The sequence below is a fragment of the Loxodonta africana genome, chromosome 16 (assembly GCF_030014295.1).
Source record: "Loxodonta africana isolate mLoxAfr1 chromosome 16, mLoxAfr1.hap2, whole genome shotgun sequence".
In the NCBI taxonomy this organism is placed as follows: Eukaryota; Metazoa; Chordata; class Mammalia; order Proboscidea; family Elephantidae; genus Loxodonta; species Loxodonta africana.
Genome location: NC_087357.1, coordinates 84,242,452 through 84,264,066, shown reverse-complemented (window position 1 = coordinate 84,264,066; position 21,615 = coordinate 84,242,452). Strand labels below are relative to the sequence as shown.

At 41.2% G+C, this 21,615-nt stretch overlaps 1 protein-coding gene across 7 annotated transcripts in view; it reads left to right on the top strand.

Annotated features, from left to right (window-relative positions):
• MAPK8 (mitogen-activated protein kinase 8) overlaps positions 1 to 21,615 on the top strand; it is a 135,167-nt gene that overhangs the window by 36,482 nt on the left and 77,070 nt on the right. For 3 of the 7 annotated variants that reach the window (XM_064269882.1, XM_064269878.1, XM_064269883.1), the window contains exon 2: positions 9,562 to 9,615. The exons of 1 other annotated variant lie outside the window; for it this stretch is intronic. The gene's annotated coding sequence lies outside the window, so the exon portion shown is untranslated. Of the gene's footprint in view, positions 1 to 5,677; positions 6,027 to 9,561; positions 9,769 to 21,615 lie in introns of those variants that run through there. 3 more of the 7 variants (XM_064269880.1, XM_003408931.4, XM_064269879.1) reach the window with 3 other exon arrangements.

The window sequence follows — 21,615 nt, the reverse complement described above, 5'->3', positions numbered from 1 at the left end:
GGTGGTTGGGTTTCCTGAGTGGAACTACCAGTCCTTAGGCCCCTGATGTGGGTAGGTGATTACCCTGTTTAATAGGAAAAACATTGTCAAACATCAAACACCCACTCGTCCAGTGCACAGCTGAAATGGTTGGAGTCTGTCAACAAGGGCCTGTTCTCCTGAAATAGGCCCACACAGATCCATGTAGAGGGGAAAGGGCCTCAAAGTCCACGGATTGTTTTATACCTGGACAAGAGCTTCTTCTGTCCTGAGCTCCCCTGGTTAGTGGATCTGGCAAATTATCTTTTCCCCCAATTGCAATTTTTTTCTTTCTCCAAGGCCGGGAGGATGGCTTTAGGTGCTCAGTAGAGCCCATCTCAGGCCCAGGGAATTCAGCCACTGAAGCTGGCTTGGGGGTGGGGGGCGCGGTAAAGTATATGCAGGTACTTAGCTTTTGTCGAGAGCGCTGTTCTCAGGTTCTGGAGGTATGAGTAGGCTGTGTGGCTGGTTGCTTCTCCCTGAGGAAACTGCGGCCGAACGCTAGTACCAGCCTGCTGCCACCACTCTGGCATTAGGGTCTAAATGCTCCCTACTTTTCAGGTCCAGTAACTCCTCTCCACTTCTGAAGCATCTCCTCATCCCTGTGGCCCTCTGTTTGTTTTCTAAGCTTGCCTTTGATGCTGAGGGCTCCTAGCTTGTCATAAATATGCTTGCTTCACTCTTCTTTTCGGGTCTTTGTTTTAACGAGGGGTCGCTGGAAGAGTCTGTCTATTCTGCCATCTTGGCTCCACCTCCCGCAGTAGTCCCTCTTGATTTCTTGACTGCTGCTTCCATGGGTGTTGATTGTGGATCCAAATAAAATGAAATCCTGGACAACCTCAATCTCATTCCCATTTATCATGATATTGCCTATTGGTCCAGTTGTGAGGGTTTTTGTTTTATGTTGAGGTGTCATCCATTCTGAAGGCTGTGGTCATCACTATTTCAAGTCCTCTTTGCTTGCAGCAAGGAAGGTTGTGTCATCTGCATAATGCAGGTTGTTAATGAGTCTTCCTCCAATCTTGATGCCCCGTTCTTCTTCATATAGTCCAGCCTCTTGGATTATTTTCTTAGCATACAGATTTAATCGGTATGGTGAAAGGATACAACCCTGATGCACACCTTTCCTGACTTTAATCCGTGTAGTATCCTCTTGTTCTGTTCCAACAACAGCCACTTGATCTATGTAAAGGTTCCTCATGAGCACAGTTAAGTGTTCTGGAATTCTTATTCTCCTCAGTGTTATCCATAATTTATTATGATCCACAGAGTCGAATACCTTAGCATAGTCAATAAAACACAGGTAAATATCTTTCTGGTATTCTCTGTTTCAGCCAGGTTCCATCTGATATCAACAACGATATCCCTGGTTGCTTGTCCTCTTCTAAATCTGGCTTGAATTTCTGGCAGTTCCCTATCGATATACTGCTGCAACTGCTTTTGAATGGTCTTCAGCAAAATGTTGCTTACATGTGATATTAATGGTATCATTGAATAATTTCTGCGTTCGGTTGGGTCACCTTTCTTGGGAATAGGCATACATACGGATCTCTTCCAGTTTGTTGGCCAGGTAGCTGTCTTCCGAATTTCCTGGCATAGATGAGTGAGCGCTTCCAGTTCTGCATCCATTTGTTGAGACATCTCAGTTGGTATTCCATCAATTCCTGGAGCCTTGTTTTTCGCCAATGCCTTCAGCTCAGCTTGGACTTCTTCCTTCAGTAGAATCGGTTGCTAATCATATGTTACCTCCTGAAATGGTTGAACGTCGACCAGTTCTTTCTGGTATAGTGACTGCGTGTATTCCTTCCATTTTCTTTTGATGCTTCCTGCATCATTTAACATTTTCCCCATAGAATCCTTCAGTGTTGCAGCTCGAGGCTTGAATTTTTTCTTTAGTTCTTTCAGCTTGATAAATGCTGAGCATGTTCTTCCCGTTTGGTTTTCTATCTCCAGTTCTTTGCACATGTCGTTATAATGCTTTACTTTGTCTTGTAGAAGCTGACCTTTGAAATCTGTTCAACTCTTTTACTTTCATCATTTTTTTCCTTTTGCTTTAGCTGCTTTACATTCAAGAGCAAGTTTCAGAGCCTCTTCTGACATCCATTTAGGTCTTTTCTTTCTTGTCTTTTTAATGACCTCTTGCTTCTTCATGTGTGATGTCCTTCATGTCATTCTGCAACTCATCTGGTCTTTGGTCATTACTGTTCAACGCGTCAAATCTATTCTTGAGATGGTCTCTAAATTCAGGTGGGGTATACTCAAGGTCGTACTTTGGCTCTTGTTGACTTATTTTAATTTTCTTCAGTTACAGTTTGAACTTGCTTATGAGTAATTGATGGTCTGATCTGAAGTCTGTCCCTGGCCTTGTTCTGTCTGATGATGTTGAACTTTTCCATCATCTCTTTCTACAGATGTAGTTGATTTGATTTCTGTGAATTCCAACTCATAGCGACACTATAGGACAGAGCAGAACTGCCCCATAGAGTTTCCAAGGAGCGCCTGGTGGATTCGAATTGCTGACCTTTTGCGTAGCAGACATAAGTATTAACCGCTACGCCACCAGGGCTTCCTCCATGTGTATAGTCACCGTTTATGTTGGTGAAAAAAGGTATTTTCCATGAAGAAGCCGTTGGTCTTGCAAAATTCAGTCATGCAATCTCCGGCATCATTTCTGTCACCAAGACCAAATTTTCAAATTGCCGATCATTCTTCTTCATTTCCAATTTTCACATTCCAGTTACCAGTAATTATCAGTGCACCCTGATTGCATGTTTGATCAATTTCAGACTGAAGAAGTTGGTAAAAATCTTCAGTTTTTTCATCTTTGGCCTTTGTGGTTGGTGCATAAATTTCAACCATAGTTGTATTAACTGATCTTCCTTGTAGATATAGGAATATTATCCTATCACTGACAGCATTGTATTTCAGGATAGATCTTGAAATGTTCTTTTTGATGATGAATGCAATGCCATTCCTCTTTGAGTTATCACTCCCAGCATAGTAGACCATATGATTGTCTGATTCAAAACGACCCATACCAGTCCATTTCAGCTCACTAATGCCTAGGATATCGATCTTCATGTGTTCCATTTCTTTTTTGATGATTTCCAGTTTTCCTAGATTCATACTTTGTATATTCCAGTTTCCGATCGCTAATGGATGTTTACAGCTGTTTCTTCTCATTTTGAGTCATGCCACATCAGCAAATGCAGGTCCCAAAAGCTTGGCTGTATTCACATCATTAAGGTCGACTCTACCTTGAGGAGGCAAGTCATCCCCAGTTGTATTTTGAGTGCCTTCCCACGTGAGGGGCTCATCTTCTCGCTGTGTCAGATAATGTTCCGCTGCTATTCATAAGGTTTTCACTGGCTAATTCTTTTCAGAAGTAGACTGCCAGGTCTTTCTTCCAAGTCTTAATCTGGAAGCTCAGCTGAAACCCTTCCGCCATGGGTGACCTTGCTGGTATTTGATTAATACCTGGCACTAATTGCATAGCTTCCAGTATCACAGCAATATGCAAGCCCCTAGAGTATGACAAACTGACAGATGTGTGGGGGAATCTACATATAGATTTCCTCAAACTGGACACCTTTTTCTTCCTGACTCAGTCATTTTGCAGGATATGGTGGTAACTTTTAGAAGCTTTGAGACACATAAGGCTGCTCGCTTCAGTTCAGCCTGTAGTAATATTCGATGAATGTTTATCTGTTTGGTACCATGCTAATTTTATTTTCCCACTAACCTGGAAGACAAATGTTATGAATTGAATGAAAAAAATGAAATCTGTTGCCGTCGAGTACATTCCCACTCACAGTGACCCTAAAGGACAGAGTAGAACTGCCACATAAAGTTTCCAAGGAGCGCCTTTTGGTTAGCAGCCGTAGCTCTTAACCATCCCCCCAAAATATGTGTATCAATTTGGCTAGGCCATGTCCACCATTTTTTGTCATCTGCTGTGATTTTCCTGTGTGTTGTAAATCCTATCTCTGTGATGTTAATGAGGTGGGATTAGTGACAGTTTTCTTAATGAGGCAGGACTCAATCTACAAGATTAGGTTGTGTCTTAAGCCAGTCTCATTTGAGATATAAAAGAGAGAAGTGATCAGAGAGACATGGGGACCTCGTACCACCAAGAAAGAAGCACCAGGAGCTAGCGTGTCTTTTGAATCCAGGGTCCCTGTGCTGAGAAGCTCCTTAACCTGGGGAAGATTGATGACAAGGACCTTCACCCAGAGTCGACAAGAGAGAAAGCCTCCCCTGGAGCTGGTGTCCTGAATTAGGACTTCTAGCCTCCTAGACTTGGAGAGAATAAACTTCTCTTTGTTAAAGCCATCCACTTGGGGTATTTCTGTTACAGCAATACTGAATAACCAAGAATTTGATGCCAAGAGAGCGTGGTGCTGCTCTAACAGATACTAGAGTGTGGAAGTGGTTTTGCAACTGTAAATGGATAGAGCACTCAGAAGGAAACGAGGAGAGCTGTTGCCGTCGAGATGGCACAGACAGTGGGAAGCAGCAACAGACAAACTGCAGCAGCAGAACCAGGAGACCAACACAAGACAGCGCTGGAGCCGAACCAGGGAGCAAGAGAGCTGAGGGCCTTTGCACAGGAGGCTTCCTGTTGGAGTGGGGTGCCTCCGAGTACTTCCTGGTAAAGCCAGGTTTGCTGACTCATGGAAGAAGAGAGCTGAGTGCCTTTTGGGCCTGAGTTTACTGGTGGAGCAGGGTACCTCCAGGCATTTATTGATAGAACTAGTTTGGAACACTTTGCCCCAGTAGGACAGACATGGGCAATTAGGCCCAAGGGGCCAAGAGGCCAAGAAACCAGGAAGCAGAAGATGAAGAGACAAAGAACACAGGAAGCAGAGCTGCCTCAATCTCAAAGGGTATGGCCACGACTTCTGGGATCTCAAAGGGTGGAGTTGCCACTCAGATAGGCTAGGAGAATGGGGCTGCCCAAAACCGATGGAGCAGAGTTGCCATTCCAGTGGGCCTGGAAGACAGAGCTGAAGCCCAGGGCCGAGGCGCCTCCATTGAGAATCTGGAGAGTATGGCCAACACCCAGAGTCTGGAGGGCAGGGCCGTTGTATGAATGGTCTCAGAGAAACAGAGGGTTATTTTCAAACCTGAAGGCCAATGTAATGTGTTCTGCTGATGCGCTTGGTGTGTGTTATGCCTTTTTTCCCTCCAATTTCTCCCATTTGTAGTGCAAATGTCTGCCTTGTGCCTGTTCTACCATTGTGCTTTGGAAGCAGATAACTTGTATTCTCAATTTCACAGATAAAGAGGAATTTTTGGACTTTGGACTTGGAGTTAAGGCTTTTACTGTGATGTGATGGGATGGATATGTTTTACATGTGGCAAGGACATGAATTTGGGGGGCCAAAAGATGGAATATTATGGATTGAATTGTGTTAACTTGACTGGGCCATGATTCTCAGTGTTTTGGCAGTTGTATAATGTTGTGATCACTTCCTTGTTAGAGATTTGATATGTGATCACCCTCATGATGGGATCTGCTGTGAGTAGCTAATCTGTTGAAAGGGAGTTTCCTCAGGCGTGTGGCCTGCATGGAATGTAAGTGGGCATTGTGGCAAGGCTCAGGGGCTTTTTGCTCACTCTAGATCCTGCGGCTGACTTCTCTTTGTCTGACCTCCAGTTCCTGGGACCTGAACTAGCAGGCTTGCCTGCCAATTTTGTGATTCATCGATCTTTGTAGCCTTCAAGCAAGAGCCCTGCTGTCTGACCTGCCGACCTTGGGTTCGCCAGCCCCTGCAGCTACGTGAATCAGAACAAGCCTCCAGCCTGACCCACGGATTTGGACGTTCCAGCCTCTATAACCGCGTGATTCATTTCCTTGATATAAATCTCTCTCTATATATATATTTATTTATACTCATTACTGGTTTTGCTTCTCTAGAGAACCCAGCCTAAGACGACAAGTAAAAATATCTGTATTTTACAGATGAAGAAACTAAGAAATCAAGTTGCCTGGAGTCAAACAACTAGTAAGTTGAGAGGCAGAATTTGGATCCATATCAGATCTGCTCTGTTAATCCCTATCACACCTACCTGAAAGCCTTCCTTCCCTCCAGGCAGCCTTGAAGTGTCTTTTAAAAAGATGGTGTTTTGCACTAACTAGATAATGGACAAGTGTTAACTTTGATGAAGGGAAGGACAACATACAATATAGGGGGGAAGTTAGCCCAGCTTGACCAAGGCAAAGACATAGAAGCTTCCTAGACACATCCACATACCTTGAAGGACTGAGTTACTATAGCTGAGGGCCGGACACCATGGTTTTAGAGGACATTAGGTCAATTGGAATAACATAATTCATGAAGAAAACATTCTACATCTTACTTTGCTAAGTAGTGTCTGGGGTCTTAAAAGCATGTGAGCAGCCGTCTGAAGTACATCTATTGGTCCCATGATGTTCAGAGCAAAGAAGAATGAAGAAAACCCACGACACAAGGAAAATAAAAGCACTAATGAACCACATGGACCACAGCCTCCATCAGCCTGAACCCAAAAGAAGTAGATGGTTCCAGGCTGCCACCACTGACTGCTCTGACAGGGATCACAACAGAGGCTTCCAGACAGAGCAGGAGAAAATACAGAACAAAATTTAAGTTCACAAAAGCAGACCCGACTTACTGGTCTGACAAATACTGGAGGAACCCCTGAGACTATGACCGCTGGACACCCTGCTAACTCAGAACTGGTCTCTCCCAACATCCATCTTTCAGTCAAGATTAGACAGGCCCATAAACGAATAACAACACATGTGAGGAATGTGCTTCTTAATTTAATCAAGCATATGAGATCAAATGGGCAACACTGCCCAAAAGCAAAGACGAGAAGGCAGGAAGGGACAGGAAACCTGGACGAATGGACATAAGGACTCCGGCGTGTGAAGGGCAAGGGGGGTAGTGCTGACACATTGTGGGGATGGCAACCAGTGTCACACAACAGTTTGTGTATAAATTTTTGAATGAGAAACTAATTTGCACTAAATTTTCACCTGCAACACAATAAATAATAATAAAAAGGTGGTGGTTTTGCATCAGAAAGGGAAACCTGGGCCACTTTGGGATATTACAGGTTTTATTTTTTTGACCAAGAAGAAACAGTTTCTGAAGTGGCAGAACCATTTTTAATACTTACATCAGCTGGATACTTCCATATCCAGAAGGCAGAAAACTCTAAATAATGAATTGATTGCCTTTGACAATTATTGATTTTAAAAGCCCTTTTTGTGTTAAAAGAAGTGTTCTTGCCAAACCAGGACAATCATTTTATCTCTTTGACCAAATTATCTTAAAAAGATAGCAAAGTTGTTGTAAAAGTTGATTCATCCAAAGAAACTATTTACACCTAATAATCTTATTTTTTTTTTTTTAGGCATAGCTTAAATATATTTGGTACCAATGGTAATAACTATGAGTTGCTTTCATGAGTTTGAAAATATAGTATATGATTTGAAGGAAGATTGTTATTAGTGTTGTAACTAGGTCACAGCAAGTCGTTTCTTCTCAGAAAAACTCTCTAAGGTTCTCTTTATTGTTAAAGGTCCTGTGGCCAAGCAGTGTAGAACAGGAAATATGGTCTATTTAGTGTTCTTAAGGAAACAAGACTGAAATAAACAATTAAAAAATCGTATTTCAGAGAAGCACTTGATTTCTTTCTGGCTATGATACCAATTTTCTTGGCTCTGTAGTCTCTGTCCTTTTTCATTGTATCAGAAAATAGTCATCAGGTACGTTTCGTTCAAAGTTTTTTTAAGTTGAGACTTGAGATTGTACCTTCACAACTCTTAAAATGAAAAGTATTCAGTGCTGAACCTATAGAAGTCATTTTATATCCTCAGATTTAAGCTAAACAATGTCACCCTCCTGTGACCAAGAGTAAATTCGTATTCCTCGTGCCACTTTATAAAACTGTCCTACAGGTTGCCTAGATGTATACTGTGTAAACTGGCATTTTTATTCTTTGTTTTTGTTTTGTATCATGAGGTGTTGACAGTGTCGTTATCGTATTTACACAGTATTGCCTACTGTGGAAAGTCCAAAGCTTTGCCACCTCTCGTTAATCCCTATAATAAACCAGGGAGATTCTTATTCTGTCATCTGAGAGAAAAATAAAATTACTCATTTTTCTATAAAAAAATCTTGGGCAAAGTTTTTTTTTAAGCATATTGAATTCCTAGCCGTTTTATTATTGACAGTTATGTACCTAAATGATTTTTTTATGATGTATGAGTATAAGGAAGTAACTTAGTTGTCCAAGAATGAACGTGTTTGGTGAATTATGATTGTGGTATGACAATTAGATAACAATTACATTTTGCTGAATCAACTTCATCTAAACTTTAATTGCATACTGTATTGTTTAGTCACTTCCAGATTTAATACTGAGAAGTCACACTGTGTTGTAATTTAATAGCTAGTATGTTTTACTTAATAATTTCCAGAATCCCTTCATGAGTAAAGTCCACAAGAAATAGAAGACAAATGAGAATTCTTTTAGAATACAACTTACCTGGTTTGTTTACTATGACTTGAAATGACTGTAAAAGTCCTGTAGTAAGAGAATCCTAGATATATGTAAATATTTAACCCACTGCAGCATTTTGTTATTTGGAAATGAGGCAAGTTTCAAAAAAAAGAATATTTTTCTCTATGTATTTTAATTCCATATATCCTGTAAAGGAGCCCTGGTGGCATAGTGGTTAAGCGTTTGGCTGCTAACAAAAAGGTCAGCAGTTTGAATCCACCAGCTGCTCCTTGGAAACCCTATGGAGCAGTTCTACTCTGTCCTACAGGATTGCTATTAGTTGGAATCGAATTGATGGCAGTGGGGCTTTTTATATACTGTAGCTGAAGAACCCTGGTGGCACAGTGGCTGAGCACTTGGCTGCTAACTGAAAGGTTAGTGGTTCAAACCAGCCAGCCACTCGGCAGAAGAAAGATGTGGTGGTCTGCTTCCATAAAGATTACAGTCTTGGAAACCCTATGGGAGAGTTCTGCTCTGTCCTCTAGGGTCGCTGTGAGTCAGAATCAGCTCGACGGCAGGGGGTTTATATCCTATAAATAGTATTGGTTTGCTATTTTGACTTTTTTTTAACTTTGATCCTTAGGAAGAAATAACTCCTATTGTGATGCAGTACCTCTTAGGTGTTTTGTATGTGTGTATGTTGGAGACAAAACTTTCACAAATACTTATCCGTACCACATGAGCTACATTCTCACATTCTCTATTCTCTTCTATTTCATATAAAAAAGTTTTAATCCACTAAATTGATTTCATGGCCCATCAGTGGGTTGGGACTCATGGTTTGGAAAACACTGTCATGTAGGATTAAAAGATAAACTTTTTACCTTCAGTATTAACAGCTGATTATTCTGAAGCAGCTTAAATATTTGGAAAACCTTTCCATTGCAATTTATTATCTGGCTTCAAAAAAAAAAAAAAAAAAAAACTTGCTTTCTTGAATCCTCCCTGCTATATAATGACCAAATGTTATTTCATTCTTGTTTTCAGAACTTGGAAATTCAGCTGAATGATTACAAGGTGTTTGGATCAAGGACATCTGAGGTACCAGACTCACAAAGGAAGATTTAATGTTGATTAAGATACCTTGGTTATCTGTGGATCCTCCCGAAAAAGACCATTTTATTTAGTGGAAAATAACCTTCAAGTTAATTGTTTAAAGGGATGTCATTACCTGGGACAGAGTGTCAACCTTTGGTAATAAAAGCATTCTGAATGTGAAAAGTCTGTATGTATTGTGGACAGATACAACCTTATTTTAAGTAACCACGATTATTATGAAAAATACTTGAGAACCAGTAGTTTGGGAACATTAATAACTCAGTCACTTCTTTATTTGTGTTGCATTGCTTTACATATTTTATCTTTGCAAAGCCAAGAAACTTGACATGAACTCCACTTTATGAACGTTTATAGTTAAATATATAGATAACTTTTGATATAACATAGAAAATATTAAGTGTCATGAGAAGTGCAGATAAAATTCAGATGAAAAGTTAGCATTTCCTGGCCTTAAACTGTGGCTTTTATTTAAAAACTTGGAGATGCTGGAGAACAGCATTTCACATAAGGGAAACAAAGCCATAGAGGCAGAAAAGGTTGATATGTTCAAGAAATAAAAAGTAGTCCAGTTGAAAGGACTTTGTTCTAGAAGCATTTTTGAGCAGAGGAAAAAAACTCACACTTCTTGAATACCTGCGTGCTACAGGAGATAGTAGAATGGATTTGAATGGAGTGAAATTAGGCAGAGAGATTAGTTAAGAAATCATTAAAATAGTTTCGAGAAGAAACAATGAGCTTGAACAAGGATGTTGTTAGTTACTATTGAGTTGATTCTGACTCATGTGGATTACAGAGAACTGTTTCATCCGTGGCAATAGAAAGGAGGGAATTTATCAGAATGTTAGAGTAAAATCAAACATGATTTGGCAAATGATTAGATTAATTTGTTCATAAATGTTTAGGCTCTGCAGTGCAACTATGGGAACTCAACTATGAACTGAACACGTGCTCTTTGCTCTCACAGAGCTTTTATTCCACTGGAGAACTCAGACACTCACAATTCAGGATAATGCATAGGCTGCCCTGGAGAAGGACCAGTGCTCCCTGGGAGTGGGTGCACTGATGACTAAACTTGAAGCCTGACAGATGAGTAGGTCTTGACTAGGGGGGAGCAAGTGGGGAGAACAGTGTTGCAGGCAAAAAGGAACTATGTTGACCTGGAGGTGAGAGAGATTGTAGTACATGTGGAACTGTGAGAGAAGTCTTTGTGGCTAGATCATGGGATAGGAGAGGGAGGCTAGTAAGAGAAGAAGCTGCGGCCAAATCATCCAGAGCCCTGTTAACCCTAGAAAAAGGCTTGGGCTTTATCCTGCGAGCATTCATTTTAAGCAAGGGAAATTCAGGATCAAATTTGCATGTTGGATGGACTATTTTAGTTGAGTTTTTTTTTTTTTACTTATAAATAAGAAACTTAAGCAGAAAACAAAGACAGCGATACAGATAAGTGCAGTATATCCAAGGCTAGGAAGGGCAGCTGGACCTCTCACAAAGGTCTGGAACCAGACAGGGCTGTCAGTCAGTATGGGTGTGGGCCAGGCTGTGTTCTGTCTCTCTCTTAACATTAACATTATCTCTTGTCTTTGCTTTTCTCTCATGTATCTGCTTTATTCTGTCTGTACTGGCTTCTCTGCTTCTCTAACTACATAGATAACTCACAGACTCTTAAGTTTTTGTCCCACATCCAGTCTCCTGGATAGAATCTGCTTGGGTCATCAAGTCACTTATTTACCCGTAACCTAATCAGCTGTGACCAGGAGGGCAAAGTCATATACCATAAACATAACAGCTTCAGAGCCCACCCTGTCATAGTTAAAGGGGTGCAGTGAGTTGTGGGCTGGGCCGATTTCCCAGAAAGAACTTACTTTAGAAGATCATTCTGGCTGCAGAGTGAACAGTTGGGGACAGGGGATGAGAGACAGGGTTTCCCTTGAGGAAAACACGGTAATCTAGACTTTAGGTAATGTTGGCCTGAGTTAGGGTATTAAGTAAGAACAGAATGTAGGAGGATAGTCAGAGATGACGTCCATGTTGCTGGCTTGAATACCAAGTGTATGGTGATACAGCCCCTGAGCTGGAGGTCGTAAACACAAGGGGCCACAGATCTATTGGGCTCTGAGGGAGATGACGAAGAGTGAGGACGTTGATGATGAAGATTCGTTTTTGGACTCACGGAGTTTGAGGTAGCTTTGAGACATCCAGGTGGTGGTGTCCGATAGCCTGTTGACTGTATGCATCTGCAGCAGAGAAAAAAGCTGAAGAACAGATAAGTGTTTGAAAGTCTTTAGTACCACGAGGGCAGGTGAGATTTCCCGGGGAGCGTATAACAAGTCCTGAGGAGAATCCTGTGTGAGGGACCGGTGGGGAAAAGGAGCCTGCAAGGAGGCTGAGAAGGACAAAAGGGTGTGAGAAAAATCAGGATTGTGCAGTGTTCTTAGGAACCCAAGGAAAGGGTGTTCCAGACAGGAGGATGGCCAGCAGTGTCAGATGGTGCTGAGCAGCATAAAAAAGGCTAAAATGCTGTTGAGTCTCACAATAAGGAGATTGTTGATGGCCTTGGTGCAGCAGTTTAATGGGAGTGTTAAAAACATGAGCCAGATAGCAAGGGGCTGTGGACGATAGGGGCGAAGAGATTGAAATAGCAATGTAAATATAAACAGTGCTTAAGAAATTTGGCTCCAGTGGTTAGAGATGGTCATGATAGTGAAGTAGGGTTTTTAAATACGTATATATATTCTTAAAAATAGGGCCATGATAATGTTTGAGTGCTAGGAGAAAGAGTAATAATCGGTTGAGTGACATCATAAGAGTTACAGAGCACCGTTACATTGTAACAGTGTGAAACGAACTAAAAATGAGCATGTGAAAACTACTGGTTTAGTGAAAAGAAGTTGAGGTATTTTCTGACTTTAGGAAGGGCTGGTATCATCTACAAGTAAGGTGAGCTTAAAGATTTAAGGAGCGGGGGGAATGTTTGAAATAGCTGCTATAGAAATTAGAGAATATAGCTCACTAGGGTAATTTAGCAGAGCCCTGGTGGTGCAATGGTTAAGAGCTTGACTGCTAACCAAAAAGGCCGGCAGTTTGAATCCACCAGCAGCTCTTTGGAAACCCTTTGGGGCAGTTCTGCTCTGTCCTGTCGGGTCCATAGGAGTTGGAATGAACTTGACAGCAATGGGTTTGGTTTTGGTTTAGGGTAACATAGGATATCCTGCCTGTCTAGATTGGAGGCCTTGAGTTTAAAAGCAGCAGTATGTACCATTATGTTTGTTTTATTCGGCAGCCCAGGTATAGATTTAAAAGGAGACAGCTAGATTGGTCCCTGTTGTGCTGTGTCAGGAGGAGAGCAGGGCAGAGATGTTTGCAGAGTGGTGGTCTGAGTAGCAGGCCATGGGGTATAAGCCGAGAAATGAAAGCAAGAAAGGGCGGGTGGAGTGCTCCTTGTGTGTTAGGAAGTGACAGTGGCTCAGTGTGAGAGATGAAGGATGGCAGCGATCTCTAAGATGAGGGTGACACTGAAGGAGAATGAACCAGGAGCTTCTTTGGAGATTTCCAGCCTGCTCACTGGAAGAATGTTACCCAGTACCCAGCGCCGTCGAGTCAACTGGAAGAATGTTAGTGGTGATAAAAGAAATAGACTCGAAAGGAAGAGTGAGCTTTGGAGGGAAGAAAGTTCGAATTTAGCTATTTTGAGTTTGAGTACCTATGGGACACCCATCCCAAGATGACCAAGAGGCAGTTAAAAATATAGGAGAGAGGTCAGGGCTGGAAACACAAGTTGGGAGATCATAATTGAAGCCACGAATTTGCTAAGGAAGGGAAATACATGAAGGAGTATGGTCTTCTTAGGTGCTGTGTGTATTTAAGGGCTGGGAAGTGGAAGGGTACTCAGAAAAGACACTTGCAAGGTTTGAGCAATTTCAGAGAAACTCAAAAGAGGTTAAAGAGGAGTAACCTGAGGAGGCCACCATGTTTGATAACCAGGCACTGGTGTGGTGAGCAGCTCTCCAGAAGGTTCAGGAAATAGTGGAGCAGGAAAGGAGATTGCAGGGGTTTGGGGAAGAACTGTGACTGTCCTGGCAGCGTGTTTTTTTGCCAATGAATGATGTATATTTTCTGTGATTTTTTTTTTATCTCCTCTGTACCCTAACAATTTAAAAACATAACTTGATTATTAACCATGTCCTCCTGGCTTTCTGAAACTAGAGTACACTGATCATTTAATTTTTTTAATGCCTCAGAGGTCTCATAATTATATATTAGCATATACAGGGATCTGATACCGTTGGGGCCTTCTGAGCAATGTCAGGACTATTGTTCTTGTACTGAGTGGTTCCAGTGCACAGTGTTTTCAGAGGCCTTCTGTTTTCACTTGTTGCATTAAGCCATTTAACATTATTATTAAAGGATCTTTTTCCTTTGAAGCACTTCACTGTGTTGTAGTTCAAAATTGTTGAAAGCTCCTTTAAAAAAAAGCCCATTGCCCTCGAGTCAATTCTGACTCATAGTGACCCTGTAGGACAGAGTGGAACTGCCCCGTAGGGTGTCCAGGCAGTGCCTGGTAGATCGATCTGCCGACCTTTTGGTTAGCAGCCGAGGTCTTAACCACTGCGCCGAGGCTCTTTTAGGAACAGATAAATACATTCAACTTCAGTTAGCACCGTTGACATTCATGAATCAAAATATCCAAACCAAAAAAAAGGCAGCCAAGACGTGTCATCACTGCTGCGACTTGGAATGTCCGACGTTCATGTTTAAATTGCCTTTTAAGTGATTTCATGAGCTCTTTTGATATATAGGTTATGAAACTACTCCAGAAAGACGTAAATCTTTTTTGAGAGTATGAGTGGGAGAGGATTAGAGAAGAAATATTAATATCTGCTACAGATTTATGGGAAAACTGTGATTTTATTCTCTGGCTTTTGTTAATTTGTTGGTAGTGAAAAAAAAAAGAGATTTTTATGGCCCAAGTTGTAGGCCTTATCCTGTAAAGGGCAGCTTGAAGGTGAGTTAGAGCTGAAAATTGAAACAGTTTCTGAGTGATTGATTATAGATTTGTAGCTGGACAGTTAAATCTTTTACTAATCTTGTAAGTCTTCAACTTAGATTTGTCATATCTGCTTATTGTAATCAAATAGAAATGCTGTTTTTCTCCCCATATTGCTAAGCTTTCAGATTATGAAGCATGGTGTAATTTATTCTGAAGTTCTTCCCCTTGCCGCTCCCCCCCCCCCCCCGCCAGGAACAGGCACATTTAATTACAGAAAGCTGTTTGTCATGGAATCTTTGTCTTCTAACACCTGCCTAGTACTTCTTAAAAATTCTGATCATAATTGCATTGCTGGCAAGATTAAACCAGTGGAGGTTATTTGTAGAATTAACTAATATGGGTAAAATTGTTCTCTATAAGACACATCTGGGACAGTTCTCATTTGCTATTCCTAATTTGTGGTTGAATGTGATCAACATTTTCTTCTCTTGTGAGCCTGGGAATCTTATTAATAAAAGATTTGGTAAAAAGTTAATATTTGAAAATATCAACCATTTGAATCTTTCTCAAGGAGCAAGTTTGTTTATATGATACAAATATCACTTTTTCTTAACTTTAAAATTAGAGTATCTTTTGAGTACTTAGGGAAATAGTATTTCTTACAAATTAGATTACCTCTGTTTTTGTTGACTTCAATGTCACTGAGAAAAATGGTGCTGCTTTTTAGCCACTAACATTAATAATCTGGGTACAGTTGAGTGACCCAGGGCCAACTTTCTAATATTTTGAGATTTTTGCCATTTTGAATACAAAGTGCTTTTAGAATCTTGGGTACCATCTTAGTATCTGTTGCAGCTATAACAGAAATTCCACAAGTGGATGACTTTAACAAACAGAAATTTATTCTCTCAGAGTCTAGGAAGCTAGAAGTCCAAATTTAGGGTGCCAGCTCCAGGGGAACACTTTCTTTCTCGGTCAGCTCTGCGGGAAGGTCCTTGTCATCCATCTTCCCCAGCTGAGGAACTTCACAGCACAGGGACTCCAGATCTAAAGGACATGCTGTTCTCCTGGCTCTTGTTTCTTCATGGTATGAGGTCCCCCTGTCTCCCTGCTCACTTCTGTCTTTTATATCTCAAGAGAGATTGATTTAAGACACACTTTAATCTTTTAGATTGAGTCCTGCCTCATTAATATAACTGCCTCTAAGCCTGCCTCATTAACATCATAGAGGTAGGATTCACAACACATAGGAAAGGCACATCAGATGACAAAATAGTGGACAGTCACACAATACGGGGTATCATGGCCTAGCCAAGTTGACATACATTTTGGGGGACACAATTAAATCTGTAACAGGTACCATCTAACCAAATTATGGTATTATTGTAATATCACACCAGTACTGGGTTCTATTACTTAAAGTTTGTCATTATTTAAAAAATAGCCAGAATTTTGTCCTTTACTGCTCAGAGGAGCCCTGGTGGCACAGTGAATAAGAGCTCAGCTGCTAATCAAAAAGTCGACAGTTCGAATTTATCAGGCAGTCCTTGGAAACCCTATAGGGCAGGTCTACTCTGTCCTGTAGGGTCGCTATGAGTCAGAATTGACTTGACGGCAGTGGGTTTGTTTTTTACTGCTAAGACCATTGCTGCAAAGTCCTGAGATCTTTAACTGGAATATCTGAAGGAAGCCCTGGAAACAAGTTCTGAGGCTTAGTAACTTAATGTGGCTGTCCCTATTACGTTAAAAGCATTTTCCTTAAAATACAAGAATTGTGAAGGGATGACTGTCTTAGTATTATTTTGTGACTATCATGTAATAAACCTACTCAAGTAAACTCAATTAAGACTTAAATCTCTTTTATCTGTAGGGGCGCTGTGAGTCTAAACTCGATGGCAATGGATTTTTATCAGTAGGTATTAGAGAACCCAACTGCAGAAATACAAACCAGGCCTTTTTCCCTCCCGTGGGTGGGGACGTCTCTGCTCCCCACCACCTTAGTGGGTAGGGTTCAGCTTCTCGTAGGAGGGCATACCTAGTAGAAGGAAGCCTTGGTGGTACAGGCACCCAGGTTATCTCTTGGCTGGAGGAATTTCTTTCTGCGTGGATTACTAAAGAAGCATGCTAATTATACTGCTCTTAAGCCGTTCACTCTCTCCTTTCTTACAGAGGGCCTGGGGGAGGAGGACTCTAACCTCTTCTTTTTCTTTTTTAATTGTACTTATAAATTTAACTTAAATAAAACTGAAATTAATTAAACAGCCGTTTTAGGCAAGTTAGGTATGGACAGCGCAACACAGGTCTTGTTCAGACTCCCGCACAGGCCTCCCACCTGGTGCCCCCGCCTCCCTTCGCATCCTGTGCTCTGCGCACAAGGAGACTACCTACGTACATGCATGTCACTCCTCTCCCTAAGAACCCCATGTCCTCCCTGCTGTGCACAGGGCTTCCAGGGCCCCTGTCCTGTGCTGGCTCATGGCCAGACAAGGATCTCTTCAGGTCCGAAGAGATTCCATCTGCTCCCTTCTGTGTGTGGCTATATAGAGGATGAGAGCCACAAGGTGAAATAATTGTCCTCCAGGCCCAAACTAACGGTTAATCAGCAGACCCTACCTCTTCTTTTTAAGAGAATGGTGCAGAGGAAGAAGGAGGAACTTCAAATTTAGAAGGGCATTATCTGGAAAGAGCCCGTATTTAAAATCTGAGTCAGATAAATTAATTTTTACAAGAGCCTCGGTGGCGCAGTGGTTAAGGGCTTGGCTGCCAAGGGAAGGATCAGCGGTTCTGTGGGAGAAAAGACCTGGCGATCTGCTACCATAAAGATTTCCGCCTCGGAAACCCTATGGGGCAGTTCTACTCTGTTCTGTAGGAATGCAGTGAGTCGGAATGAACTCAGTGACACACGATAACAACCACCTCTTCCTGGAAGCCTGATTATTTTAATGCTTATGATATGGTAACATTCTATCGTAGTGAATTTAACTTTTGAATATCCAGCTACACACATCTTGTGGAAAAATGAAAAGAGAGAAATGACAGTTTAAGCAGTTGTGATAGTTCTGCCCATCTCAGTGAGCTGCTGCCTGTGGAGATGTGATCTTAGTGTTATCTCAGGCCCAGTCCCTGCAAATCTCACGTGAGGTGAGCACCTCAGATTTAGTGTGGCTCTACTTTAGATAGAAACATGGCTCCTAAATGTCATTGTACTAAATGGAATTTTCAAGAATTTTTGACTTTGCTGTTTGTTTAGAAGAGTGGTGTCTTGTATACACTGGTGTTTTAGAAGAGTGGTGTCTTGTATACACTGGTGTTTTAGAAGAGTGGTGTCTTGTGCACACTGGTGTTAGAATCTAAAGTCAGTATGTAGGTGGAAAAATCAGAATCACCCTTCCGAGTTCCTTAAATTATAAAAGGCAATATAGAATCTTTTTTGTGTGCACACACACACAATTCTGAATTCTTATGCATATTTAAATTGAAGAATCACTAAGCTAGACTAAAGAGCAAAAGAAAAGTATGCCGGTATCTGTACTTACACCCATTCTGCTTCAAAGATGAGAGTAGATGGAGAATTGTAAAATGTTCATTCTTGCCTGCTGGCCTTACTTTGTTTTAATATTAAGCTTCTAAATCTCAATACCTATTAATGGTTAATATATTAAAAGGATTATAGAAGCTAGTGGGATCTCACCTTTCTGTGAGATGGATTCTGAAGCAATTTGTTAAATTCTGAGGTTAGCCATTAGATAGATTTATGATGCAACTTTGTCTTATTGTAGTTTTCATTATCCTTCCCCCCCTTTTTTCCCTTTGTATTTTAATGAAACCACTTTTGAGAGTTCCTGCTTCTTGGCTCTACTAAGCGGGGAGCAAAGGGGAAGATATTTGGGATCAAATCCCTGATTGAGCTGGAGTGAAAAAGGGAAGTGTATGCCGCTTTAGGTTTGTGGTGGCGATGGGAACCAATGTGGGAGCCCCACCAGAGAGTAAAAATACAGACAAGCAGCTAGAAACCTCCCAATTAGACATTTTCTTTCTAGGACTGTTTCCTGTTCTGTTCCCACCCCACATCCCTCAGTTGCAAGGAGATAACCCATGCCCTTGCCTATCATCTGTCTGTTAAATTTATAGTCTTAATTAAGGGATTATAAAATAATTTTCTTTTAAGAATGTGCCCTGAGGAGAATGGGGGTAAAGTTCTGCTTGCCTTAGTTTGCTGCTTGTGACAGCAGTGACTGAAGCATAATCAGGCTGTCTCCCAGTTTGAGTCCTCTGGGGTGTGCTCAGACCTCGGTGGGTTCATGTGGGTCCACTGCCTTGTTGTAGAAGAACTGCTGAGTCCGAGACTGTGCACTCCTTGCACGTCACTGAGCAGGGACTCTACTCAGGAGGGAAGTAAGCCTGTGTCATGAGAGACATGTGGGCTAGTCAGCCACTTATCTTTTGGAAAGGAAGGAGGAGAGATTACCCTAGAATGCACCTTTTTGCTTCATATTTTGTCTCAGCTAAATTGTGAACAAATCTGTTGTTGGAATTGGTCTACTTATTTTTTTGGAAAGGAGGGAGGGAAGACTACCCTAGGATGCATGCTTATATTTTGTGTATTGTTTTTTCCTCTCTCAGTTAAACTGTGGACAAATCTGGTGTTGGAGTGGGCTGTTCCGGTGCATGATGTAGTGGTGTTTCTATATCGATTGCTTCAAATGTGATTGAAAAATAAGCCTTGAAAAATACATGAAACTGAAATAGATACATTTACACAGTGGCAGTTGAGAGCTGCTACAAAGGCCAGTTGAGGGCTTCTAAGGAGTGATGTTAAATTTAAGCTTATTAAACTTAAAGTGAGTTTTAGAACAGTGACTTGCAGTAGTTGTGAGTCTAAAAAACTCTTACTGTATTTCAGAATATAGTGGCAGATTACTTGAAGTAATTCATTAGTTCAGCCTGACTTCATTAATGACCACTATACCCAGAGCTGTCATTCTAAAGGTTATTACCTGCCTGCCGAGGAAGCAGCCCCAGGCAATTCCTTGGCATGGATGGATCCTGAACCATATGGATTTGTCGCCCTGGCCATAACTGATTGGACCAGGGATGGCCTCAGACCCGAGGACAGGCATCCATTATAAGCAGACTAGTGGCTTATGAGGTGACCTGGTGAAAACTGCACAAACAGAAATAATGGGGATTAATCTAATCAATCAATTCTCTCTCTTTCCCTCCCTCCCCCCTCCCTTGCCCTGTCCCTCTCTCTTCCTCCTCCTTGCTCCCGTTCTCTCTCTCTCCCCCCTCAAAATTACTTCTTGAGAGGTAGAGTATGATGGGCAGTTCGTAATGGAAACTTAGTTTATTCATTTGCTGTTCATTTATTCATTCAGCACTCATTTTAGTGCTCATTATTTGCCAGATACTGTTCTATGCTCTGCTGATTTATTTATGGACAGAACAAAGTTCATGCCTTCATGGAATTTACATATGAGTGGGACAGATAGTAAGCATGTAGCAGAAGGTCAGTTGTGGTCAGTGCTATGAAGAAAAATGAAGGGGGGAAGGGTGAAAGTATCCAGAGTACAGAGTGAGATGAGGTCTGCTGATAGCCACAGGGGCAGAAGTGTAGCTGGAGAGGGTCTGAATCACCCCAGCGATGGGATTATTGCTAGGGTCATCTGATCATGAGAGCCGCCTTGAATCCTGAACCTTGTTGCATTGTTTGAATTATTTTCCATTGTCCTGGCTGTATAGCTGCACTAACTTACTCTTTTCTCCCCAAGTGCTTTTTATATAGCTATTTAGTTTAAGTTTTTTGTCTCCACGTTCAAGCTTGCCAGTCTAACCATTTTAGTGTGTGCCAACCTGTTAATAGTAGAGTCTTGTTGCAGAAATAAACTTTGAGTCATCAAAACCTAATTCAATCTTTTTTTTTTGCTGATTTAAGAAAACACTGGTGAAAAATAACCAGAACGATTTATTGAATTCTTTTGTTACTTTAAAAAGATTCACATTTTGGGCTAACTTTTTTTTTTTTTTAGCTGCTATGTATTAAATTCTAACTCTATATGAAGAACCTAAGCATTTTGGAAATCTGAAAATGTAGAGACACAATCCTTTTCCGCAGAAAGACCGAGGTCTAGTAGTAAAGTCTACATATATAAATACACATCAAAGCAATTTAGGTGAGAATTTAGGTATTAAGGTGGTTTGAGTGGAAAAGCCTTCATGAAGATCATATTTAAGAAGTCTTTGATGAATGATAAGAATTTGGGTAGACACAAAAGAAGAGTGAAAATATTTCATGAAATGGGAAGGGAAATGAGCAAATCAGATGCATGAGGATTTGGGAGGAATGGTAATTAAGCCATGTTGGCATGAGTGTAGAGTTCTTGTCAGAGGAGAATTGAGGGGAAATTTGAAAACTAGAGCTGAACCTTGCTATTCCCATAGCATTGGGTAGCATGTTAACCTCTTTGAGCTTAAGTATACTCATCTCTTAAGTGGGGTAGTAACACGTGTCTTTTCTCTGATTCCTGTGACCCCTGTGACCACTCACATCCAAATTCTTTAACGATAGTTCCTTCATTTTTAATCCAAGAAGGAGCCTTCCTGAATAGGGAAATGAGTCATCAGAGTCCCTACCGTTTGCTTCTCACACTCTTGCTATTCCAGCTTCATCTTGTATATGACACTATCCAAGTGCTTCCTCTAAAAATTTCACCGGTATCCTTGATGCTGTTATCTTAGATATTAAAAAAAAAAAAAATTTTTTTTTTTTTTAGCTCCTCCTATTTCAGTCTCTCAATGGTATTTTCTTATGGCTAGGCCATACTAGCACCTTCATCCATATGGCCACATGTGTGCTCTGAGTCACATTCTCTTCTGTCTTGTCAGAGTTATTACTACTCTCCACTATCCTTTCTTGCTTCCCAGTTCTCACCCTTCTCTCTTTACTGGGTCCTTTCCATGAGCATGTAAATATGTTCAGGGTGTCTCTTTGTTAT